At 39.8% G+C, this 25,648-nt stretch overlaps 1 pseudogene; it reads right to left on the reverse strand.

Moving 5' to 3' along the window:
• Positions 1-5,354: 5,354 nt before the first annotated feature.
• LOC120863119 lies at positions 5,355-5,465 on the reverse strand (annotated as a pseudogene).
• Between the last annotated feature and the right edge of the window lie 20,183 nt (positions 5,466-25,648).

Here is a 25,648-nt window from a genome sequence, read left to right on the forward strand (position 1 = left end):
ATAAGATATCATCATTAGGGAAAGCTGCATGAAAGGTACATGAAAACTCCATACTCTTTCTCTGCTTCTAAAATTTCTATAAAATAAAAAGTAAAAATACATACACACATACATGCATAATACCCAAACTCCCAAACCCTTACCAATAGGTGTCACTTATGTAAATCTTTTCCTATCACTTGGCCCATTTCTGCATTTTAATTCTGATTGTTACTCCCTCTTTATTCTCTCTATTTTAAAACTCTTACAATATTCAGTTTTGTAGTTAGTATGCTTATTGTCTTATCCTACTATTTAGATTTTAAAGTTTTTGAGAACAAAGACTATATCATTTGCATCTTAGTATCTCTGCATATTTGCCATTCACATTGAATGTGAATATCACTCTCTCCAGCATAGTTTGTATTCAATAATGTTTAATTAATTAATTTCATTTAATAAAAATTAGAATTCCTCTTAGTCATAGAACAGAAAAAGAGGTTAGAGTACTGCTTCAACTACTTTCACTTTGGTGAATGTCCTTAATTACCCTGAGTATATAAAATACAAATAAAAGCATTGAAATTTACATAAAATATGTATTACATTGTAAAGTTCTCAATAATTATATTTACTGGATCAAACTGGGACTAGGATTCATTTTTGTAAAGAAAAAGAAAGGAAATCAGATTTCCCATGTGAAATCCATATAAAACTTCTCTGGATTCTTACACTGTTGATTCTATTAAGAGGTTTGTTATCAAAATTGAATTTTGTCGATGAATATTGGTGTGATTTTGTTATAGCAGCTCCAAAAGTTAAAATAAGAGAATCAAATCACCAAGTTTCTGAGTGCTACACTGTCACTGTATTGATTTTTTGAGGTACAATATACAAAATGATCTTCTTCGAAACTTCCCATTTGTATACAGCCTTTTAAAGAACTTCTTGAGAGGAAATTAAGGAAGAAAAAGTCTCCCAATGCTCGCAAACCTGGTAATGTATCAGGAGGGATGTGAAAGTTTCATGCTGCCTCTTCTCAAATCCATGGTAGGAAATTGTCCCTTGCACTTAGCTGTTTTGATGGATTAGGAAAGACAAGAATATTCTCTTACTTAGTCAAAATGGTTTTCTCTCCAATGGTGAAAGAGACAATTTGATGTAGTATTTTTCTGTCAGAAGGTTTTTCAGAAGAGATCATAAAAATTCATACTAATAGCATTTCATGCAACTGCAGGGGATTTGATCCCCACTATATTCAACATTCTATAATAAGGGAATGGCTGAGTCATCATTTTAATGTGCTTCTTTCTTAGTATGTCTGGATAAAACTGAGTTGCTGTTAGTAAGTTATTGGGGTAACTTCCCAGCTGGCACAATAGTAAAGAATCTGCCTATCAATACAGAAAATGCAAGACACGTGGGCTATATTCCTGGGTCAGGAAGATCCCTTGGAGGAAGAAATGACAACTCACTTCAGTATTCTTGCCTGGGAAATCCTATGGATGGGGAGCCTGGCAGGCTACAGTCCATGGAGTCACAAAGAGTCGGACATGCTGAGTAAGTTATTTGCAGGGCCAAATTCAACCACGCTTAAAAAACCCATGCTATAAAGATTAAAATGTTCTCCAGCAATCTGGCTTCCTTTAAAACTGCATGTCGAGTTCCTTTTAGGCTTCCCTGATGGCTCATACAGTAAATAATCTGCCTGCAATGAGGGAGACCTGAGTTCGATCCTTGGGTTGGGAAGATATCCTCGAAGAGGGCGTGAGTTCCTTTTAGGAAAAATAACAGTAAGGGACAGATATAAAACTCTGAGTTCTTCCCTTTGTTGTCCCGGAGGTTTTGTCTTGTTTTCTGTTGAATGGCAGAAATAGAGTTCTGAAATTGATGGTTTGAGGTCAGTGGTCTGTGACTTTGCCTCATTTTGCTAATATAAGATGCCACTTGGGTTTGGCAGCATGCAATGTGTGCCTAGATAGGAAACCAAAAAAATCCTGTGCTGTAGGTCCTATTAATATCAGCTGTGGAGCAAAACCAGAGAAGGCAATGGCACCCCACTCCAGTACTCTTGCCTGGAAAATCCCATGGGTGGAGGAGCCTGGTGGGCTGCAGTCCATGGGGTCGCTAAGAGTCAGACACGACTAAGCAACTTCACTTTCAATTTTCACTTTCATGCATTGGAGAAGGAAATGGCAACCCACTCCAGTGTTCTTGCCTAGAGAATCCCAGGGATGGGGAAGCCTGGTGGGCTGCCATCTATGGGGTCGCACAGAGTTGGACACAACTGAAGCAACTTAGCAGCAGCAGCAGCAGCAGCATGGAGCAAAACAAGGACAATTGATTCTTGATTAGGTGACATGATTTTAGTCATGCATGGGATGCCTGATGCAAATTTACTTTTCCATTATCACATCATTGACAGGGCAGTCTGATGGGTCATAGTCAGGATACTTATCTAAAAGAAATGAAGAACAAGCCTGCAAATGTATTTCTCACAGCCTTATTGCCCTAAGCTCTGACTTCCCCAGTGGCTCAGATTGTAAAGCATCTGCCTTCAAAGTGGGAGATCTGGGTTCAATCCCTGGGTCAGAAAGATCCCCTGGAGAAGGAAATGGCAACCCACTCCAGTACTCTTGCCTGGAAAATTCCATGAGTGGTGGAGCCTGGTAGGCTACAGTTCATGGGGTTGCAAAGAGTTGGACACTACTGTTGCTCTAATAGTGAAAAGGTGGGATGGGGGAACACTGAAAACAATAAGTATGCAGAATATTTGCCAGTGCAGATATACTGTCCACCTTTTCCCACTCTTGTCCCAGGGCAGTGGCTGAGCTCTCTATTCTCAACATCAGCTGATTCTCTTGCTCTTTGATTTCTGGTTGGGTTTGGTCAGTGGTAAGCAGAAGCATGAGATTGGAAGGCAGAAACAGAGAGAAATTGGAGCACTGACTTCACAAGCCCCTGCCAGGCTGGGGTTGGGAGCAGCTGAGTTCTCCACCAAAGCTTCTACCTGGAGACCCTTTCTGATGGCTGCAGCTCTTCAGATCCTGGTAACCATGCTTCCCTCTTCCTCTTCAGGCTTGTGTGGCCTGGCTCCTGGGTACTTTGCCATCCCTTCTTGGTGTCCCTGGCCCTGAACTCACACTTGCAAAGCATCCCTTTATTAATTCTAGCCAGTGCATCAGTTGACTGGGTCACCTGCTTCCTTTCAGAACCCCAACTGACACAATATGAAATGTTTATAGATATTTTAATACAGCCAAGTGATGACTATTATATATTCATTAAACATATTTTTTTACAAATAATGCTTAATCTAATGAAAAAAAATGCTCAGAATGGGTTTAAAGAATAGGTATAAAATAATAGCTAGAATATGATCTCAGAAATCCCCTGGCAGTCCAGTGGTTAGAATTCAGAGCTTTAACTGTCCAGGCCTAGGTTCGATTCCTGGTTGGGAGCTAAGATCCTGAAAGTCATGGGGCATGGCATTCCCCTCCCCCCAAAAAAGAATATGATCCCAATTCTGAAAAGAAAATGTATATGGAATGTTCACGTGTGTCTGCAAATATTTAAAAGAAAAAATTGGAAGAAAATATACTGAACTATTAAAGACTTGTTTAATCGATATATTTTAGAAATGTTTAAAATATTTTCTTAGTTATACTTTTCTTTGTTTTCCAAATTACCCATCATGAGGTTACATTACTTTGTAGTCAAATTTTAAAACAAGCTTTTATTTGTATAAGTATATGTGTCTGTCTATGAGGAGGGCAAGGCAACCCACTCCAGTATTCTTGCCTAGAGAATCCCATGGACAGAGGAGCCTGGTGCGCTGTAGTCCATGGGATCACACAGAATAAGACATAACTCAGCAACTAAGCAGCAGCAGCATGTCTGTCTATGTGTGTTATATATTCTTCTTCATCTAACATAAAAATGGTAGGTATAGTGTAAGCCATACCATTGTCTTTAAAGTTAATTTTACCTCAGAAAATTATTTTTATTGTCTTATAATGTCATATGGTTTCTAAGCACTGAACTAAGCACTTCTTTCTTCAGAAGAAATGGGGTGAAAAATATCATTGATATTAAGTGAAGATTTTAAGGAAAGAAATTACATAAAATTCTATCAAACTGAAATCTTTTAAGACTTGAAATAGAAAGCAATCAATCAAAACAGAATAACAATTAATAAAGTAATAACAATTAGTCCTATTATTTCTATAGTACCTTTCATCCCCAAATCCGTTGTGCATACAATAGTCCAGTTTCTTTCCCTAATAACCCAAAGAGAGCTCTTCAACCCCTCAGGAAATTTTTAGCACCATGTAACACTCTGAATTATTATCTAGAACCCACTTGCACATCTCCATTTTCAGGACTGACTAAATGTGACTTAAATTTACAGGCTATATAGTTAATATTGTTCAGAAAATCTTTAAATATATAAAGAGAAGCATTGTAATATCACTGTTCTGACTGTTTCATAGTCTAATTCATTTTCAATAAGACTGGAGATTTCAATGTTGCTTATTGAAAAAGCTATCAAATAATTAGGGCTAAGTAAGGACTGGAAAAGAAATCAGAAAATGAGAGAGTAAAAGATAAGAAAAAGCTAGCCATCGTGACCTGATTAATATGATGCCGATTCCTGGGATTTAACTACTGTATGATTGATGATCTAAATAACAAGAAGTAGAACAGATTCTTTGCCCAGGTTTTGTTTTGATTTTTAATCTAAAGTTTTATTTCACAGTAGTGAAAGTGAAAGTCACTCAGTTGTGTCTGACTCTTTGCAACCCCATGGACTGTACAGTCCATGGAATTCTCCAGGCCAGAATACTGGAGTGGGTTCAGTTCAGTTCAGTTGCTCAGTTGTGTCCAACTCTTTATGACCCCATGAACTGCAGCACGCCAGGCCTCCCTGTCTATCACCAACTCCCAGAGCCTACCCAAACTCATGTCCATTGAGTCGGCGATGCCATCCAACCATCTCATCCTCTGTCGTCCCCTTCTCCTCCTGCCCTCAATCTTTCTCAGCAGCAGGGTCTTTTCAAATGAGTCAGCTCTTTGCATCAGGTGGCCAAAGTATTGGAGTTTTAGCTTCAACATCAGCCCTTCCAATGAACACTCAGGACTGGTCTCCTTTAGGATGACTGGTTGGATCTCCTTGCAGTCCAAGGGACTCTCAAGAATCTTCTCCAACACCACAGTTCAAAAGCATCAATTCTTTGGTGCTCAGCCTTCTTCATAGGCCAACTCTCACATACATACAAGATCCCTTCTTCAGGGGATCTCCCCAACCCAAGGATCGAACCCAGGTCTCCCACATTGCAGGCAGACTCTTTACCAGCTGAGCCACCAGGGGAGCCCAACAGTGGTTAGATGCCACAAAGTAGGTGGCGATGCCTTATTGTCAGGCCCAAGAGTCTCTTCCATCCTTATCAAGGGGAGTGCTGACATTCTCTCCTTTCATACAACACATTTCATGGTAAGTTCATCATAAGTTATGATGAAATAGAATACTCTTCCCTGAGCAGCTGATAACAATGCTACAAGAAGAGAATACCTGATAGTTTCTCCAGCTTAACTGGTCTTAGCCACTGCTCTACATGTGTCTGGTTATTTATAGTATATATTATATATATATATATATATAGTCTTAAATTTTTGTTTCAATAAAATAGGTATTCATTGTAAAGAGTAAAGAGTAGAACAGCTGGCTTAAGTAAAGTAAAAACTTTCTCATTTCCCCATACCAAACCTACTCCCCTAGTGTAACCACTGTTAAAAAATAGTTTCATGTATATTTCTCCACATGGTTTTATGTGGGCATCTGTGTGTGTGTGTGTGTGTGTATTCCTTTGTTTCTTTTCACACACAAAAAAAATTGATCAATGCAATGTATGATATACTGTATACTATAGTGATTCACAGTTTTAAAGGTTATACTTCATTTATAGTTATGAAATACTGGCTATATTCCCTGTGTCATACAGTACTTCCTGTTAGCCTGTCTTACACACAGTAGTTTGTGCCTCCCACTCCCCCACCTCTCTGTTGCATAATCTCGCTCTCCACTGGTAACCACTAGTTTGTTCTCTATATCTGTGGGTCTGCATCTTTTGTTTTATATTCACTAGTTTGTTGTATTTCTTAGATTCCACATGCAAGTGATATCATACAGCATTTGTTGTTCTCTGTCTGATTTATTTCACTCAGCATAATGCCTCCGGGTCCATCCATGTTGTTGCAAATGGCAAAATTTCACTCTTTTTTGTGGCTGAGTGGTATTCCATTGTATATATGGACAAATAGGTAAATAGATACATTTATCTATCATTTCAAATTACCTGTATGCATGCTAAGTTGCTTCAGTTGTGTCCAACTCTTTTCAACTCTATAGACTATAGCCCACTAGGCTCCTCAGTCCATGGGATTCTCCAGGTAAGAATACTGGAGTTGGTTGCTATGCCCTTCTCCAGGGGATCTTCCCAACCTAGGAATCACACCCCATGTCTCTTACATCTCTTGCATTGGCAGCTGGATTCTTTACCACCAGCACCACCTGAGAAGCCCTATCTTTAAATTACCAAAATATACATAAATACATTCTGGTTACAAAATCTATCTCAGTTTTCACTGCTATATATTCAGGACTTCCAGAAGGAAAGGTCTTATCATCAAAGATTCCACCCTGCGACCGCCGCCCCCCCCCCCCCAATTTTTCCCTCCTTCCTCTACTCCCCTCCCATGCTTCCTCTGCTCACTGTATATCACAATCCAGCATGGTGGGCAAATACAAAGGCATGACTTAACTAACCCTGAAGGGGATGGATTTCTAGGCAGAAGCAATGCACAGTTCAGGCTAAGTCTCAGCCACAGTGCCAAGTTGCATTGTTTGATTGGCACTGATAGGAAGCAATCTGAGGGCTGCCCCACCTCCTACTATTGCTCCTCATTCTTCTCACAATCATCTCTCATCAAAATCACACCCAGAGCTAGCATGAACTCTTTAGTTAAACCCTTAATGATGGGGAAGTTATGGGATGCACTTCTCCATCACACAACTAAAAATAAAGCAAAAATAAACCACTAAATAAATATGTTTTTCTGGATTTGTAACACTGTGCTTTTAAAAAATTTGTGATTTATTGTGATTTTTTTTTTAATTTTGAAGAAGTGCCCTTTTTACTTCTAATTGTATCTATTTATATATAATACTTTAAAAAATATATTTATTTGGCTGCACCAGATATTAATTGCAGCACACAGAATCTCTTATTCTTTTTAGTTGCAGCATGTGGGATCTAGTTCCCTGTCTAGGGATCGAACCCAGCCCCCCTGCATTGGGAGCATGAAGCCTTAGCCATTGGACCACCAGGGAAGTCCCTATCTAACACAATTTTGTATCAAATTTTGTGTTCTTGGTTGTGTCTTCTTTTATTTATAGAATGCCCTTAAAACTCCATAAAACCTGGCTACAACTCTGACTACAATATTTCTTATACCTATACATATTTTATAAATGTTTCACAATACATTGAATATTTACTAAAAATTGATAAGATCTTTCAAAAGAAAAAAAAAAAAAAAACAAGAGCAAAGGTTTTGCCTTAGGAAATAATCCTGATCTGCTGTTCAGTTTCAGTTCAGTTCTAGGTTTAAGTTTCCTCCTGGTTCCCTTGTGTCAGTGAGTTGCTCCAGTCGTATCTGACTCTTTACAATCGTATAGACTGTAGCCCTGGAACAGGAAATGGTAAACCACTCCAGTATCCTTGTCTGGAAAATTCCATGGACCGAGGAGCCTGGTGGGCTGCAGTCCATGGGGTCGTAAAGAGTCCGCCACGACTGAGTAACTAACAGACAGACTATAGCCCACCAGACTCCTCTGTCCATAGGATTCTCCAGGCAGTAATACTGGAGTGGGTTGCCATGCCCTCCTCCAGGGGATCTTCCTGGCTCAGGGATCAAAACCATGTCTCCTGCATTGCAAGTCGATTCTTCACCACTGAGCCCCCTGGAAAGCTCGTCAGTTCCTTTCAGTTCAGTTCGGTTCAGTTCAGTCACTCAGTCGTATCCAACTCTTTGTGACCCCATGAATCGCAGCACACCAGGCCTCCCTGTCCATCACCAACTCCTCGAGTTCACTCAGATTCACGTCCATCGAGTCAGTGATGCCATCCAGCCATCTCATCCTCTGTCCTCCCCTTCTCCTCCTGCCCCCAATCCCTCCCAGCATCAGAGTCTTTTCCCATGAGTCAACTCTTCGCATGAGGTGGCCAAAGTGCTGGAATTTCAGCTTTAGCATCATTCCTCCCAAAGAACACCCAGGGCTGATCTCCTTTAGAATGGACTGGTTGGATCTCCTTGCAGTCCACGGGACTCTTAAGTGTCATCTCCAACACCACAGTTCAAAAGCATCAATTCTTTGGTGCTCAGCTTTCTTCATAGTCCAACTCTCACATCCGTACATGACTACTGGAAAAACCATAGCCAGTTCCTTTATTCATACTTTATTCTAGTGTCTGTGTTTCTATTATTTCTCTTTCTCATTCTTCACCTATTATTCTACCATGTCTTCCAACACATGATCCTCCTCCATAGTCCTTAAAGTCTCAATTTTCTGTTCCAGTCCAGTCACTGAGATGATTATGCAGCCATGCCTATGCCTGACCTGGTCTTGGGGAGAATTCCAGTCCCTTTCCAGAGGCAGTGAGTACAGTGAAGAAGTTACTTGCCTCCTTCCTACCAGCATTATTTTCCATGAATACCAGTGGTACCATCTGTTTTCTCAGGCCCCAAACCCAGAATCCACTTTGATATTGCATTCTTTTTTACTTCCTACATCCAGACTAGTCTTGCCAACTCTTCATTTTTCCTTCCATTCAGTTTTTTCTCCACTTCCATCATTTGTTTTCAAAAGTTTCTTGCCAACAATGTAATGATGGTCATTATTTATATTGTCACTCTCTCTGGTCCAGACACTGTGCCAAGTGTTTTACCCTTTATAGTCACAAAACATGACTATGAGAAAGATGCTATTATTATCCCTTAAAATTTTTTTTTTGTATAAAAATTCAGCTTTAGAGATATGAGTAACTGGTCAAAAGTCACTCAGCTTACAAATGGCAGAGCCAAACATCAAATTCAGGATATTTGGCAAGAATATCCTAACTGCACTCCACTATTTGCCTGATATGCCTAAACTCTCACTTCCATATTTCTACATACTAATTTTTCAGTGGATTTCCAGTTTGGACAGGATAAAGTTCAAACTTCATTACATTAACTCTAGAGCTAAACTCTCTTTGTGTACTTTATATAAATCATGCCCTCACCCATGCCCTCCTCCTTTAGCTGCTGCTGCTAAGTCGCTTCAGTCGTGTCTGACTCTGTGCGACCCCATAGATGGCAGCCCACCAGGCTCCCCCGTCCCTGGGATTCTCCAGGCAAGAACACTGGAGTGGGTTGCCATTTCCTTCTCCAATGCATGAAAGTGAAAGTGAAAGTGAAGTCGCTCAGCTGTGTCTGACTCTTAGCAACCCCATGGACAGCAGCCAACCAGGCTCCTCCATCCATGGGATTTTCCAGGCAAGAGTACTGGAGTGGGGTGCCATTGCCTTCTCCGCTCCTTTAGCTAACCTTATTTAATTCCTACCTATACTACAAGGAATTTCTTAGTTCTCACACTCTCTGGGGCGATCTCCAAGTCCACAACCCATAACCATCTCTTCAGTTTCTTAACAATAATTGTCATATGCTTCTTGATATGTTTATTTATTTTTATTATTTGTGTATTTATTTATTTTTGCTTCTTCATATGATCATTCTTTTCCTCCCCTATTAGTCTGAATGAGGATCCTATCAGATCTTTTTATTCTTCACAACATTTATAGAAACCTTGTATAGGAGCTCAGCAATTATATGTTGATTGATTTGCTGAATTTCCTACAGCAGACTCTTGGGTCTTATTTTAGTAATTTACAACAGTGATATATGAATTAATTAGAAGGGTTTTTAAATATGACCTTCTGGCACACTCCCCCCCCCATAATGGACAATGCTTTGGTGATATCTCTCACTCAGAGCTAATCACCTCTCCAAAGCCACTGAAAAAGATAGTTTAACACTAGGGACTGAGTCATAGCATCAGGTGTTCTGGAGTTCCCAGAATATTTTTGTCACCACTTCTTTCAAAGCAAATTGAAACTATTGTTAGAAAAGAGCTTCAGACTAAAAGAAGCTGAGACATGAAATGAACCTGAAAACAACCCAAAAGGTCAGTTTTGAGAATGCTAAAGCAAACCCATAGCCTTGTTTTGAGTAGCTCTCAGGCTGTAAAAGACTTCTGGAAAGTTCAGTCACTAGAAACCAGAACTAGGTAAAGGGTCAGAAGAAGCTAAAGTGGCCAGGAGGTTGTACCATCCACACCATTTCCTATCCCCCGTCACACATCATGGCAAAGGCAGTCACATCTGTTTTCAGTGATACCAAGGAATTGATGGGAATGGGTAGTTGACCCCAGGGATTTCCATCAGTGATTCTGTAGCTCCAGCAATATAATAATCTCTATAAGGTTGATGCTTTTTCAAACTTAAGCAGTGTGGATATAAGCATCTTTAGAAAGCTTTGCTATTCATATTGACATAAAACATATATATGAAGTAAAAACACTGCTTGCTATGCAAATTCACCTTCCAGATCACTCCCCTGTTTACCTTCCAGCCATTCTGTTGCCATTGAACCTATTCTATATTGAATTCTGGAGCTGCTCCGATGAACAGGCAAATTTGTGGCCATTGGTATCAGTTCCCTTGCAGTTTCTCTTAAGGAGGTAACATTCCCTTTCAGTTTCTAAAATGTGCATCTTTTTGGAATCACCACGCTCCTTCCAGACCACTGATCCATCACCATCACTGAAAATCCCTCTTGTATGTAAGGTCACATCATATAGATTTCCATCTTTCTCCATTTTCCCTGTCAACTTCTCCAAGTCATGTAACACAGTCTCAGGACACAAACTTACCATTTTCTCTTTTCTACTCTGTGCCTTATACCTTCTGAACAATGGCCCAACCAATAACCTACTCTCCTCAGTTTCCTCAATTGCAATGACTTCATTTCTATTAAGTTATGGCCACCTGGAGCTTCTTTAGTTTTTAATTCTTACCTCAAAAGTTTACTGGTCTGTCCATAATGTTTTCTTTTTAAAATATTTATTTATTTATTTGGCTCCACTGGGTCTTAGTTGCAGCGTGTGGAATCTAGTTCCCCAACCAGGGATCAAGTTTAAGCCCCCTACATTGAGAGCATGAGATCTTAGCCACTGGACTGCCAAGGAAGTCCCTGTTCATAATTTTCTATACTGGCTCCCACTGCCTTTTGCTTTAGGGTTCTCCAGGGAAGTAGAATAAGTAGAATGTGTGGAGGGGTGGATAGACAGAGAAAGAGAGATCTGTTTTTAATAAATCTGCTCATGCAGTTGTGGAGGTTGGCATGTCCAACATCTAAAGAGTAAGCGTCTTAGTTCATTCAAGTTGCTATAGCAAAATGTCACATACTAGGTAATGTATAAACAACAGAAATGTGTTTTTGTGGTTTCAGAGGCTGCGAAGTCCAAGATTAAGGTACCAGTGTGGATGTATTCCTAGGAAGGCCTCTTCCTGGTTCATAGCTGGCGTCTTCTTACTGTGTCCTCACATAGTAGAGGGGGCTAGGAATCTCGGTTGGGCTTCTTTTATTTTATTTTTTTAAGTTTTTTTATTGGAGTATAGTTGCTTTGCAATGTTGTGTTAGTTTCTGCTGTACAGCAAAGTGAATCATCTATACACATACATATATGCTCTCTTTGGATTTTCTTCCCATTTAGATCACCACAGAGCATTAAGTAGAGTCCCCTGTGCTATATAGTAGGTCTATTTTATACATAGTATCAATAGTGCATGGATATATCAGTCTCAATATCCCAGTTCCTCTATCCCCTTACCGCCTTTGGTATCCATGTTTGATTTCTATGTCTGTGTCTCTAATTCTGCTTTGCAAATAAAGTCAGCTGTAACGTTTTTCTAGATTCCACACATAAATGACATTATATGATATTTGTTATTCTCCTTCTGACTTACTTCACTCTGTATGATGACTCTAGGTCCACCCACATCTCTGTGTGGGGCTTCTTTTATAAGGTACTAATGCCATCCATAAGGGCTCCACCCTCATGAGTTAAGTACCCACTTCCTAATACCTTCATCTTTGAGGATTAAGATATCAATATAAGAATTTGAGGAGTTCACAAATATTCAGATCATAGCAGTAGGACAGCAGACTGGAGACCAGGCTAGAGTTTCAGTTCAAATATGAAGGCACTTTGTTGGCAGAATTCCTTTTTCCTTGGGATAAGTCTGTCCTTTTCTTAAGACCAGCAACTAATTGGACGAGACCCATTCTTATTGTTATTATGAAGGCCAGTCTACCTTACTTAGAGTCTACTGACTTAAATGTTCACTTCAGTTCAGTCAGTCATGTCTGACTCTTTGCAACCCCATGGACTGCAGGACACCAGGCCTCCCTGTCCATCACCAAATCCCAGAGTTTACTCAAACTCATGTCCATTGAGTCATTGATGCCATCCAACCATCTCATCCTCTGTCGTCCCCCTTTCCTCCCATGATCAATCTTTCCCAGCATCAGGGTCTTTTCCAAGAGTCACTTCTTCACATCAGGTGGCAAAAGTATTGAAGCTTCAGCTTCAACATCAGTCCTTCCAATGAATATTCAGGACTGATTTCCTTTAGGATGAATGGGTGGGATCTCCTTGCAGTCCAAGGGACTCTCAAGAGTCTTCTCCAACACCACAGTTCAAAAGCATCAGTTCTTCAGTGCTCAGCTTTCTTTATAGTCCAACTCTCACATCCATATATAACTACTGGAAAAACCATAGCCTTGACTAGATGGACCTTTGTTGACAAAGTAATGTCTCTGCTTTTTAATATGCTATCTAGGTTGGTCATAACTTTTCTTCCAAGGAGCAAGTGTCTTTTAATTTCATGGCTGCAATCACCATCTGCAGTGATTTTAGAGCCCAGAAAAATAAAGTCTGACACTGTTTCCACTATTTCCCCATCTATTTCCCATGAAGTGATGGGACCAGATGCCATGATCTTAGTTTTCTGAATGTTGAGCTTTAAGCCAACTTTTTCACTGTCCTTCACTTTCATCAAGAGGCTCTTTAGTTCTTCTTCACTTTCTGCCATAAGGGCGGTGTCATCTGCATATCTGAGGTTATTGATATTTCTCCTAGCAATCTTGATTCCAGCTTGCACTTCATTCAGCCCAGCATTTCACATGATGTACCCTGCATAGAAGTTAAATAAGCAGGGTGACAATATACAGCCTTGACGTACTCCTTTTCCTATTTGGAACCAATCTGTTTTTCCATGTCCAGTTCTAACTGTTACTTCTTGACCTGCATACAGTTTTCTTAGGATGTAAATCAGGTGGTCTGGTATTCCCATCTCTTTCAGAATTTTCCACAGTTTCTTGTGATCCACACAGTCAAAGGCTTTGGCGTGGTCAGTAAAGCAGAAGTAGATGTTTTTCTGGAACTCTCTTGCTTTTTTTATGATCCAACACAATCAGTCATAGGTATACATATATTACCTCCCTTTTGAACCTCCTTCCCATCTCCCTCTCCATCCCATCTGTTTGACAGAAAACAACAAAAATCTGTAAAGCAATTATCCTTCAATTAAAAATAATTAAAAAACAAAAAAACTCTTGATGACAAAAGAACCTTTTCTTCAATTTTTCTGCTTTTTGTGCTCCACATTAATTTCCTGTCTCCACTACTATCACTTCCGTATACTTACCTCCACTCCAACCACACCAAACAACTCACCCCTCCAAGTATATGCCCTGAAGTGCACACTTCTTGTTGCCGGTAATATCTTCTTATTATAACCAGTCATTCTCATCTCAGCTGGGACATCAGCAAGCTCTCATTCTTCTTTGCCAGGCACCATGTATGCCTCCCTCTATTAAACAGCCTTATATCTGTATTCATACCTCCAGTAAAGCTATTTTTCTCATTACTGAATTCTGAGTCTCATCTGAATATTGATTTCATCTTTATGGTCATAATAAATTTGTGACAAAATATATCTGTCTTTAGGAAAGGTAGTTTGTACTTTTATGAACTTAAGTAAATTCTTTTGGTTCCATTTCTCTATCTATACCTTAGATACAAATAATAACAATACCTACCTTCAGAGCCATTGTGAGGAATACATAAGATTGTGAATCTGAAGTACATAGAGCCATACCTGGGATCTAGTGAGCACTAAATATATGGGAGGTATTATTTTTATAACTAGAACCTTCAGGTGTTTTTAACATCTTTCAGCAGGCGTGTGCTGGAGCCAGCTCATTTGATTTTTAATATTTCAGGAATTTAGAAAGTCAGTTGTTAAACCTGCCTACCATTAAAAATCAGATTTTATAAACTTAGAATTCAATACATTGTATGAAAAATAAAGGTCATAAATACTCAAAACATCACATCCCACTTATTTCATTCTACTTGAGTATTATCTATGCCTTTGCTGTTATGTAACTCCATTGTAGCAACATGGTGGGCATGCCGTGGGAGGGCGTGCATTTCTTCCCAGTTCCATTCCAGGGATGTCATGTTGGTAGCTTGAAAATGGTCAAAATAGCAATGTTTCACCACAGAGAGTAGCTAGTACTTTGAATCAGGCTTTGATTTATTGTGTATTGACTGTTCAGGCTAAAAGTAATGGAGAAAACGTTAATAATGCAAATTATGCTTCACAGTGTGTTGTATCGAGCACCAAAGATGAAAGAGGTTTCAATTTAATGAATATAGCTGTTATACAAGGGTTACATCTAGTTCAAAGATAAATCATATATCAGAGTTCATAACAAAACATTTATTGGAAAAGAGGTACCAGGTTGAAATGTAATTTTGTCAAATCATGGTAGAATTACATAGAAGAGTTCTGCAAAAACTAATAGAAGCGCTCTGTGGGAATCAATTGGGTAGGTGAAACTGACAAAAGATCATTGCTTATTTTACTATTATTTATAAATTGTTTGCTATGTATTCTTTTTTACATTTCTTTATATATGTAAACCCTTAAAGCTTTTGTCAGCATTGCAGAAGATAATGAGCTTAGTTCTGCAAGTATACATTTATGCGTATATGTGTGTTCTGTCACTTGAGTCGTGTCTGCCTCTTTGTGATCCTGTGGACTGCAGCCTGCCAGGCTCCTCTGTCCATGGGCTTCTCCAGGCAAGAATACTGGAGTGGGTTATTATGTGATGTGGAGTTATTATGTGCTGTCCTCCAGGGAATCTCCCCAACCCAGGGATCGAGCCTGTGTCTCCTGCGTTTCCTTTATTGCAGGCAGATTCTTTACTGCTGAGTCACTGGGGAAGCCCTTATATATGTAAAATTTATAATAAACTTATGTACTTAATAAATTTATAATAAACATATATATACACACACTTATATATATATACATACATACACACACACACGTCTTTTATTCCTAAGAGCTTTGTTGTGAAACATTTACCAGCACACTACTGCCTTCAAATTTTCTTATGAACCAAAAGGTAAAAAAAGAGAAAAATAGTTTTACCACAGCAGGAAGTTACTGAAAGTAGATGGTGAAAAGGAAAAATGAGTATCACCTTAAGTAAACAATGGAATCATTCAAATGAGAATATATGAAATTAATAATAAGCTGCCTCAAACTCAGAAGCTTAAAGTCATGAGTTTGTTTTTATTGCTTATGAATGTACATTCTCATCACCTGATTCAGATTGGCTGGCCTCACAAAGCACCCACAGTCAGCTGGGGTGTCGATGGGACTTTGCTGGTCCAGGATGGCGTCTCGCACATTTCAGGCCGTGGTCTGGCTGTGGGCTGGGGTGACAGGAGTAATTGGACTGAATGACTTCATCTACCAACAGGATAGCCCCAGATCATTTTCATACCATCTGGACAAGATTAACGTAAGGGCTACGCTCAAAAGTGGCATAGACACTTTCTCCTCGGTGTGTTGACTGTGGCAAGTCACAAATCTAGCTCAGATTCAGGAAACAGAGAAATGAAGTCCACCTCTTAATGGGAGTCTGTGAAGTCACTTTGCAAACAGGGTGGATATAGAGAGGCATGAACAATTGGGTCATCAGTCATGACCCAATTTCTGCCATCTCCATGTATTTCTCTCAGGATAGAGTTGAAATATTATTTACCTTGCTTAAGCAGGTGAATGGGGGCAGGCTAGCTGTAATCAAACAAAAATCCTCTTTGTTTTTAGACTCTGGTCCTGCACTCCTGAGGCTTTCCTGGTGTCTCAGTCAGTAAAGAATGCCTGCAAAATCCTGCAGAAGCCCATGGACAGAGGAGCCTGGCGGGTTACAGTCCAGGGGGTCAAAAGATCTGGACACGAGTTAGTGACTAGACCGCCACCGCCTGCACTCCTTCCCCATTTTCTGAATATTAGCAAAATATCTAGACCTAATCGGAAAGTGAAAGTGTTAGTCCCTCAGTCATGTCCAACTCTTCCTGACCACATGAACTGCAGCCTGTCAGGCTCCTCTGTCCATGGAATTCTCCAGGCAAGAATGCTAGAGTAGGTTGCTATTCCTTTCTCCAGGGGATCTTCCTAACCCAGGTCTCCTGCATCACAGGCAGATTCTTTACCATCTAAGCCACCAGGAAGCCCAATATGAAAAAAATAGCTAAAAGTCAGTTATTCGTCCATTCTCCAAAGTGGAGCTTCCTCCATTCTCACAAAAAAGAAGTCCATACATTGTAAATAAGGAATCAAATAAGTAGAATCAAATTATAGAGGAAAAATTTAAACAGATTTAATAGAATTAAGGAAGCCAAATAAACTTTAACATCCCAAACACAAAGAAAATGCTCAAAATGCCATGAATTTACAAAGCAGAAGTTGACACCCAAAATAAATATGTAAAGGGGAAAAAAGGGAGGGGGGAAAATTGATTATTTCCAGATAGAAACCCTAAGGTGAAGAAGCAACTACACTGTTATAAAACCTTCTCTCTCCTTTGAATGCCTTTACCAAAATTTGTAAATTATATATTTACTTATTGGCTGGTGGTTTTGTTGATTCCTGTATACCTGGCACCTAATATAATATCTGGCACTATAAATACTGTAAATACTTAAATATTGAAGTAATGCTGGATGTATGAGATGAGTATGATATTCGTAGAAAATAAAACCATACAGAAACATTTTCCTTTTTAGAATTACTTCCTGCATAGTCTTCAAAAGTAAGAGAGTAGAAAGAAAAGGTCCCTCCTAAATGCTGGAAAACATTTGAAGATGACTGTGGTTTCCTCCTTTGGGAGGCTGCAGAGTAACTCCAAAATCATACTGACTTTCACATCTATTCCAACTAATCGGCCCCTTTCCCTCAGCACAGTAGTGTAATCTGCACAAATAATACTCATGAATCTGTTTATAATACTGTTATATGCAGATCACACTCACTCATTCGGTTTTCAATCACAGTGGTACTCTCAAGTTATTTAGTGAATCATGTAAAATAATCCTGCCCACTGATTCACAACTGAATTAGATAGAATATCTATCTAATTAGATATTAGAATATTTATCTAATATCACAATAGAATAATATTTTAATATTCATTGAGTGATTAAATGAAGGGACCTATCCTGGAAACCAAAAAGACATCATCTCATTTCCTTCTCTAAAACAATTCTTAATTTTATAGGTGAGAAATCTGAAACTCAGAGAAGTCAAGTGATTTGGTCATGTTTACAGTTCATAGATGGTAGATGTGGGATTTGAACTCTATCTAGGATGTCTGTCTCATTCTAAAGCTTTTGTTTGTTCTACCTTCTAACTATGCTATTTCATCGCTCTATCTTCCTCATTCAAGATGAATCTATTTCCTTTATTTTAATCTTATTTGGGAAGAAGCTTTATAATTTATTAGTGGAAACATCACAGAAAATAAAAAGTAGTTCCTATGCATCTCCTTTTATTCATGGTGCTTCCAGAAAGCATTATGAGCCAAGAGTATGCCATATTTCAGCCTCCAAAATGAACATTGTCACCCATCCATAATGGGTGAGAATTCTGCTTCAGCAGAATTCAGATCCGTGACTAAAATAAGTCCCACCTTCTACTAATGAAGATCCTGAGTCTTGCTTTACCCCTAGTATCATTCATCTAATTCTGGTTGGCACTGGTCCTTGGCTCCACTCCCAGAATCAGTACATTCTCAAGCCAAACCGGTTTTCTATTTCATATTATGTCTGCTTTTCATGGTGGGAGTCTTGCAGAAAAGGAAACAGATATAAGCTGTGTAAATAGAGTATATTGTAGAGTTGGGAGTGAAGTAATTTTAGAGGAAGTTTGAAATTTTGCTAAGTAATAGCAATTATGAAGTTAAACACAATTACATGCAACCACCATACATAATATGAAAGAGAAAGACACTATAAACAAGTAGTAAGGAAAGACAGAGGTGGACATCAGTGTACATGCAGGGATAAGAAAAGAACCCTCTGAGGATTAATATAATTTATTTTTTTCAGACACGAGCAGCATAGGACATTTTAATTCCACTCACTCTTCTATTTGACTAATTTAGTTTTATGATCTGTACTATTTCTACCCAGGTGTTCTCTAATCCAGTGCTTTTCAAACTCGAATGCATGAAAATACCCAGAGAGTTTGTTAAAAGGCAGATTCTGATCCAGTAGCTCTGGGGTGGGGTCTGAGATTCTTTTTTTTTTTTTTTTTTTTTTGGCTGTGCCACACAGCAGGCAGATCTTAGTTTCCCAACCAGAGATCTAACTCATGCCCCCTGCAGTGGAATCTGAGTTTTAACCACTGGACCACCAGGGAAGCCCCAGAGATTCTTCATTTCTAGCAAGCCTGCAGGTGGTATCCATGTTGCTGATTTGGAAACTCACTTTGAGTAGTAAAGGTTTTGCCCAAGAGACACTTCCTTGGGGGATAAAAGAAGTAAGAAGATCTAGCACTAGAAAATGAGGTCAAAAAGAACATCTATATTTTACATTTTTTTAAATGTTCAACTTTGACCATAAGCACTGGCATTCCATGCAAGGCTGACTGCAGAAGCCTAAAAAAAATAATATTTATTTATTTATTTTGCTGACTTCTGGCTTTGAGAGCAGTTAGTTCCTCAAATGTTAGGTCTGTGTTTATATAACTCAAAAATGAATCTAGACTTCTACTTTCAAGAGTTTAATAAGACTATTTTTTTCTTACATGGATAAATTCACAAAACCACAAAAATAAACATTAATTCCATTCATTTTGTATGGATGTACATATGTCATCTAAATCAAAATCATGGCTATTAAGGTCAAAACGCATACAACACAATTTGGGGGTTTCTTTTGACAAGAAGTAATAAGTTTCAGTCTAGCCAGCAATAACCTAGTCTAAGAAAAGGCTTCACAAATATATCAGGGACACAGATTTGCTTCCTCCTTATAGAAGCTTTAGATTAGAAAGAAGAAATCCAGAAGAAGATTTCTACTTGTAAAATAAAGCAATATCTTTATCAGAGATGTAGTCACTTTTGATACTTCTTATTTCCCAGCTTGGGAAAGCAAGACACATAGAGGTTATTCAGTTTATTCAGTATGGCATGATCATCAGTTCCAGAGGCATGAGGATGAAAGTCACCCTCTGACCCAGATGCTGGAGTTTCCCACCTCTAATCACACTTGTATCTACTCAACAGGGCTTTCCAGTCCCTTGATTTCTTGCCTTCATACATGTCATTGGCCCCTGTCTTTTATCATTGATATGATGGAGTTTTTCCAGGCAGTTTCTAACTCTGTTTGCCAATGAGATATTAAGATTGGGATCTCCAGAAGAGTAACTATCTTATTTTTCATCAGTATTTTTTCCCTGATCCACTGGTGTTCATAGCAAAACCCATTTGCTGCTTCTTCCACTCCTTTCATCCATATGGAGGTCTGAGAAGCCTCCAATCTTCCCTTCCCTCCCCAGCCCGCTCCCACTCCTTTCTCCTGGTTACTCCTGGCCCCAACTCATGGAAGTTCAGGATGCTGCCATTCACCCAGGTCAGTTAGTCTGGAAGGAAAGAAAAAGTGAAAAAGTCTTATATTGGAGAAACAGCCCCCTTTAAAACAAAAATATTTGCTCTGTCCTTCACAGTTAGAATGATCGAGTAATTTACAGTCTCAATCAGGACACTTTTGAAAGTAAAAAGGGTTAGATTAAGATTAGGCCCAGATTATAAGCATCAGTTGGAACTGTACTGGGCTCATGACAACAAACGGCTGCCCTATCCGTGGCTTGCATGGGTTCTTTATGTAGAATGGTCTTGGAGAACACCAGGAAGAGTCTTGAATGCCAGGAGGTTGGGTGGATGTGAGCTTCTGGAACTGCCACCACATTATAACCTTCAGGTTCCAATTGGTTTAATGACTTGTAAGAACTTATAATGAACACAGCAGTGTTATACACAAAGCAATGAATTGAAGGAAGAGAGAGCTAAGACTTGCTTTCTTTTTTTTTTTTTTTTTTTTGTTCTTGCTTCCAGTTGATTCAAAACCTCTCACTGTTGGATATAAAACATTTTTATGTTTGTTGAGCACTTACATCAGAAACCCATGTTGATTAAAAGAAGAAAACCAGAAAAGTTTGTATTTAATTTCCTTTGGTGCCCCATTCCCATTCTTTGTTTAAGAGTCAAACTTATGTTTAATTTATAAAGGAAACAAGGCTCAGAAATGATTAAATTATGCTAAGTAGGTATTAAAAATCTTTTAACTTACCACACACCCCCCCCTTTTTCTTGCTGTACTGCACAGCTTGTGGGATGTTAGTTCCCCAACCAGGGACTGAATTCAGGCTCTCAGTGTGGGAGTATGGAGTCGTAACCACTGGACCTCCAGGGAATGCCCCACAACCCCTTTTAAAATACAGAAGTTCCTTTATTTAGTGACAGCTAATCACCTCGTGGACAAAGACAGCAACATGGAGGAGTGGAAAGCTGCATCAATTTAAGTTGCCTTATGGGTTCCATTTCTAAAATATTTTCTCTTCTACCTCACAACTCCAACCTTTGTCTCCAGTAGTCTCCTAACCCTCAATCTCTTCAGTCCAACTGCAGCCCATCTTATTGTTTGCAAATGCTCTTCTGAAGCTGTAACTCTAGTTTAGATCCTCTCCAAGACACAGCTCAAAAGAATTCCAAGATCTTCAATACAATGTACAAATCCCTGTGCCATCCAGCCTTATCACTGAGCCAGTAATTTGCTCTCATTTGTTGAATGTTTATAACTGAAGATAAAATAAGGACATGCCCACGCCTTTTGCTCAAAGGGCTCACTGTCTTTGAACAGGTGATCACACTGCTGGTGTGGACATGAACTGAGGCTTCTGGATGGCTAGTTTGAAAACAACTTTACTTTTTGTTTTGTTTTGCTGAATTTGGTGGTAATTGGGGAAGCATCTGGAAGGAACTGAGAGAGGACAGAAAGTGATTTCGTCTAGAAAGCAAGTGGAAGAAGAGGATCCTAAACTGTAGGAAAGAGCTGAAAACTGCAGAAGGCTGGGAACATTGCAAGGAAATGGAGGAGAGAGACCAAGAATGGAGGAAAACTTTTTGAACTATTTTTAAGTCTCTTTTGGGTTGTAAGAGCTCATTCAAACAAGAGAAGTCTTATGTGTTGTGCCATAGATGTGGGCCTTCTGACTCAGTGATTTGCAATCTCAATGTTGACTGTATATTTAAATAAGGGAGAGGGTGTTCTTTAAAATGCCATCACCTAGGATTCATCTCCAGATGTTTGGCTGTGTCTACTCTCAGCTGGGACTGAGGAGCAAGCCCAGTGTTTAAAAGCCCCATGTGACTCTTGTGAACATTAAATGAAATTATGCTTTTGAATGCACTTTGCACAGTGCTTTCTAAAGGTTAGCTCTTATTGATGGGATTACTAAATCAATAGCCACTGAATTTCAAAGTGCAGGGAAGGAGCACCACAGTGATGGACTCTGCTATGGTGTAAGCTCAGTTCAGAATAAGTCTTTGTCCTGAATCTTGAAGCCCAAATTAGGTAGAGAAAGGGGTCATGTAGCCCAGGAGGAGGAAGAGCATATAAAAATGCAGAAAGGTGAGAAATAACATTCTATCAGAACACAAGTTTCATTTTCTGATTGAGTAAACAATTATTTATGGCATGCATGAGTGCACATGCTAAGTCACTTCAGTCGCATCTGACTCTTTTTGGCCCCATGGACTGTAGCACGCCAGGCTTCTCTGTCCATGGGAGTCTCCAGGCAAGAGCACTGAAGTGGGATGCCATGCCCTTCTCCAGGGGATCTTCCTGACCCAGGGATCTAGCACATGTCTCCTGTGTCTCTTGTATTGCAGGCTGATTCTTTACCATTGAGCCACTGGGAAAGCCCTATTTATTGCATATTTAATCCATACTTATTGCATACTTAATCCTGTTCATTGGGTTGGGGGCATAAAGATAACTCTCAAGAAATTCACAGCCTAAGGCTGTCTTTCCCTCTACAGTGGTGAAAAGGATGGGTTGTTCAAATTGAACTGATTTATATTTATTTGGCTACAAAGCACCTCCAATCTTTGTTGTGGTATGCAGGATCTATTTCCCCAATGAGGGACTGAATGAACCCAGGCCCCCTGCACTGAAAATGCAGAGTCTCAGCCAATAGACCACCAGGGAAGTCTCAGTCAAATTGAACTTTAAAGAATCTTTTAGAGAAACAAGGAAGGGAGGGAACAGCTTCAGATAGTGAAATCCTCATGCATCAGCCAGCTAACCCAGAGTCAAAGAGGAGAATGTCGGAAGAAAGAACTTTAAAGTTCCCATGTAACCAGGCCTCACATGACTAAAGGGGGTAATATGAGATGCAGTGCCACATCCAGCCCCTTCCTGGCGCACTGCAAAATACCCTTCTAATCTGAAACAGCATTACTAATATTATAATTACTGACTCTTCAAAATGATCTTAATGAATTATTGAGAGGAAAAACTTTTTGAAATGACCTTCCCTGGTGGCTCAGACAGTAAAGAATCCACCTGCAATGCGGGAGACCTGGGTTGGGAAGATCCCCTGGAGGAGGGCATGGCAACCCACTCCAAGATTCTTGCCTAGAGAATTCCATGGATAGCGGAGCCTGGCAGGCTACAGCCCATGGGGTCACAAAGAATTGGAACATCTGAGAAACTAAGTACAGGACAGTAAATATTAATTTCATGGAAATGTATAGGATGCATTTGATATTTAATATGTTAAATTCGGAATATATATTTAAGTCTTCCAATGTAAAGGACCCAGTTCTCCCAAATTTTAGTAGCTACCTCAAGCCCTTTGTAGAAAGATACATAAATTTACAAGCATATATACAGACTTCTTGAAATCACAGCCCTTCCCAGACATGTATTTTTTCTCCCCCAAATTTCCATTTTACTAAGGATATATATGTTTGAATCAAGGGCATAAACTTGTATTAATCTTAACTCAACCCAGGTAAAACCAGGACCATGGACCCAGCAAACCCAGCAAGCTGGGCATGGAGGCTGTTCCACATAACAGCACAAGAACTGACAGGGGAAGTTGGAGACTCACAGAAGATCAATTGCGACACACAATGTTAGTGCAGTGGTTTACAGATAGGGTCCTGGGCCCAGCTGCATCAGCATCACCTGGACCCTCACAGGAATGCAGATTCCCAGTCCGCACTCAGGATATACTGAATCAGAAACCCTGAGGGGTGACTTCAGCAACCTCTGTTTTAACTAATCCTAGAAGACTGAGTGCCAAAGAGTCGATGTTTTCTAACTGTGGTGCTGGAGAAAACTCTTGAGAGTCCCTTGGAGTGCAAGATCAAGCCAGTCAATCCTAAAGGAAATCAACCCTGAATATTCACTAGAAGGACTGATGCTGAAGCTGAAGCTCCAATACTTTGGCCACCTGATGCAAACAGATGACTCATGAAAGAGAACCTCATGCCAGGAAAGATTGAAGGCAGGAGGAGAAGGGGATGACAGAGGATGAGATGGTTGGATGGTGTCACTGACTCAATGGACATGAGTTTGAGCAAACTCAGGGAGATGGTAAAGGACAGGGAAGCCTGGTGTGCTACAGTCCATAGGGTTGCAAAGAGTCGGACATGATTTCGCAACTGAACAACAACCAGGTAACTTACTTCTCAGGTGGCACAGTGGTAAAGAATCTGCCTGCCAATGCAAGAGACACAAAAGATGCAGGTTCAATCCCTGGGTCGGGAAGATCCCCTAGAGAAGGAAATGGCAACCAACTCCAGTATCCTGGAAAATTCTCATGGACAGAGGAGGCTGGTAGGCTATAGTCCATAAGGTGGCAAAGAATTGGACACGACTGAGCAACTAAGTACATGCCTACAGCAGGTGACTTGATGAATGCTAAAATGTCAGAACCAGATTGATCCTGGCTACTCATTGAATCTGTTTAAGGACAGTATTCATTTGCTAGGACTGTCATAGAAAATACCACAGAGTAAGGGGCTTGAATAACAAAAATTATTTTCTCACAGTTCTGGAGGCTAGAAGTCTGAAGTCAAGGTGTCAGCAGGGTAGTTTTCTTCCTGAGGCCTCTCTCTTTGGCTTGTCAATGGCAATCTTCTCCCTGTGTCTTCTTCACAGTCACCCCCCTGTGTGTAACTATGTCCTAGACAATTCCCTCTTCTTATAAGGGTCCCAGTCATATTAGACTCTGACCCCCTAGTGACCTCATTTTAACCTAATTAGCTATTTAAAGACCCAGTATCCAAATATAGTCACATCTGAGGTATTGGAGGTTAGGACTTCAACATGTGAATTAGGGTAGGGGATGGAGGGAGACACAATTCAGCCCTTAACAAGGAGTGTTAATTTTTTAAAGAAGTCAGTATTCACCTTGAGACTAATTAAATCTTAATTCCTAGGAGGGGGTCCTAGACACGTATAGACACCTGTGGCTCACTTGTGCAGCCAGGACTAAAAACCAGGCTATCATAGATTAAAAGCCCAAACAGGTAGGCAAAAGTCATGTGATCTGGTCATCAGTGGTTATGTGCTACATAGTTAGGCAGACTTGGCAAAAATGGAGTGTTACCAGGAATCTGAAACTCAAACACAGGAAGTCTAGCTTAGGGAAGCATCTTTAACTCAGCCTTGGGGCAAAAATGGACAAATTGAGGATTAAATAATAGGATTGAGGCCCAGGTGAGAGCCAGTTCATAAGAAAGTAATATCAGCACAGATGCAAGAAATTGGAACTCAGCATTGATCTACATAGCACACTCCTCTTTGGGTGCACAGGTGTCCTACCAGGGGCTCCTGGCCAGGAAGTTGTCCCGAGAGCAATAAGATGCAGTTGCAGGAACCCAAGAGATGGTAGTGAAGGAAATCAGATAGTGTCTGAGGTTTCCTGCCCTTTCAGAGGGTTTATGGAAAAAGAAAACAAGACAAACAGCTTCAACAATCAAATCATTGACCTGAAAATATGACATGTGTGTGGACTTCTAATGCTGTATAAGGAGCCATACCATTCTAGTGAGTTCCTGGACTTTATCT

Source organism: Oryx dammah, unplaced genomic scaffold (assembly GCF_014754425.2).
Source record: "Oryx dammah isolate SB20612 unplaced genomic scaffold, SCBI_Odam_1.1 HiC_scaffold_4, whole genome shotgun sequence".
Lineage (NCBI taxonomy): Eukaryota > Metazoa > Chordata > Mammalia > Artiodactyla > Bovidae > Oryx > Oryx dammah.